The sequence below is a fragment of the Bombina bombina genome, chromosome 5, assembly GCF_027579735.1.
Source record: "Bombina bombina isolate aBomBom1 chromosome 5, aBomBom1.pri, whole genome shotgun sequence".
Taxonomy (NCBI): Eukaryota; Metazoa; Chordata; class Amphibia; order Anura; family Bombinatoridae; genus Bombina; species Bombina bombina.
The window spans coordinates 896,623,270-896,625,477 of NC_069503.1; positions in this window are offsets into that span (position 1 = coordinate 896,623,270).

Sequence of the window (2,208 nt, forward strand, 5' to 3'; positions counted from 1 at the left end):
TGAGCATTACATTCTGAACCATCTAACAAAGAAATACATTTCCTCTCAATTATTCCTATTTTTACAAAATTGTATAATATACAATTACTTTGTCCATGGGTACTCCCTGATAATGAACACTAAAACATGATTTACCCACTTAAAGAATATAAAGCACAGTTTTAATGTATTATTTAATCTTTTAATCATTAAAACACAAACTTTTACCAGTCCTATCAGTATTCCTATACCCCTCCCTCTTACATGCACCTCTTGTGTCTGTGTTTGTGTGCTGCTGGAGTGACCAACAATCTTTGCTCATGTGTCCCACCTTTCCACATTTGAAACATTTTATTCTTTTACCCCTTGCGCTCTTTTTCTTATTTATTTATTTATTTTTTTTGCTCTTTTTCTTCCCTTAGTCCGAGATTTAATTCTAAGCTTTTAATTTCTTTTTGATAATTATCCTCTAGCGAAGCCTTTAACGACTCACACTGTCTTTTTACTGCCTCAGTATTCCATTTAAAATATGCTTTCCACTCTTCTGATGTAGGGTTGTTCTTTTTTGAAACCTCTGTTAAAAATATTACTTAGGGTATTTATTTTATCTAGGTTCCAAGAGCCACCCTCTGGCCATATATTAGACCCTTTGTTTTGAGTTAGTCGGGACCATTTAGTATGATACTTATTACAAAAAGGGTTATGGTGTGGATTCATATATTCTGCTGGGGAACCTGTTAGCCATTTAGGATTAGTGGAACAGCCTTTAGAGGAACTATGTCCCATTTTAAATTGACTTTTTTTTTTTTTTAATTAAATGTCACTTGGGGATTTTACTTACCATTAACACAAATTCTAAAAAAACTAAAACAGCAACACCAACAAAACAGAACAAAAGAGAATTGTATTGTATCAGGGGAACCTTCACCCCAACCTGGCAACACTACACCACGTGTTTGCCCTCAAAGGGACATTATACACTCATTTTTTCTTTGCATAAATGTTTTGTAGATGATCTATTTATATAGCCCATAAAGTTGTTGTTTTGCTTATTTTTAAATAACATTGCTCTGATTTTCAGACTCCTAACCAAGCCCCAAAGTTTTATGAGAATACCGTCAGCTACCTACTCCAGCTTGCTCCTTTTTGTGTAAAGGGTCTTTTCATATGAAAAAGAAGGGGGATGGGGTGTGTGTCTTATTTCCCACTTGCAGTGGGCTTTCCAGCTACCTTTTCAACAGAGCAAACTGAGAGCTTCTAAGTAAGTTTTTAATGATCCGTGCAGAAAAATCACAAAAGAGAGGGCGCCTCCTAGTGCAATATTGCAAGAAAAATGGCACAGATAGAATAGGTGAAGATTGAATACTCACAATAGAAGCAGCACCTATGTTCTGATTGAGACAGGCTGGGGAATCGCAGTGACTCAGCTACACTGATCCTGTTGCAGGATGATGAAATCCACTGTATCCAGACAAATGATCTGCGAGAAGAAATCACAAAAGAAGGGCTCCTCCTAGTGCAATATTGCAAGTTAAATGGCACAATTTATCAATGTGAAAATATTATACTCACAAGGAAAGCAGCACCTATGTGCTAACTGAGACAAGCTGGGGAATCACAGTGACCCAGCTACACTGATACTGCAGCAGGATGTCGTTAACCAGTGTGTCCAATAAACAGGCTTAGGCTTCCATAAAAAATAACAATTTATTGACCAATTGTTAAAAATTCAAGGGATAAAAACAATAACACCCCAATGCATAAAAACAAATGTTAAAAACAGTTGCAACGCGTTTCTCAGCCAGCAGGCTGTTTCCTCAGGCATCTGTTGGAAGCTAAAGCCTTTTAAACTATACCCACCCCTAATAGACCCTCCCACTCCATGTGCAGGTAATTAATTGTTAAGGGGTTACTATGACAACATAATTTGCTTCTAATGGTAAAAGTTTCCACATTTACATACATAAAAGATAATAATACATGAAAACCATTACTACATGGTATTTGATAAATTCATTGCCATCCATACTATTGTAATTAAACATTTATATAGAATGTGTAAACAAATCAATACAAAACCAATATATAATGCATAATAAAACCCATAAAAAATTAAATAAATCAATATATAACATAATGCATTTCATAAATTCAAAAAGGACAGAAACCTTTTTATTTACCACAACTTATATCTTTCTCTTTGTTTAATAAAACTGCCTCTGTACTTCT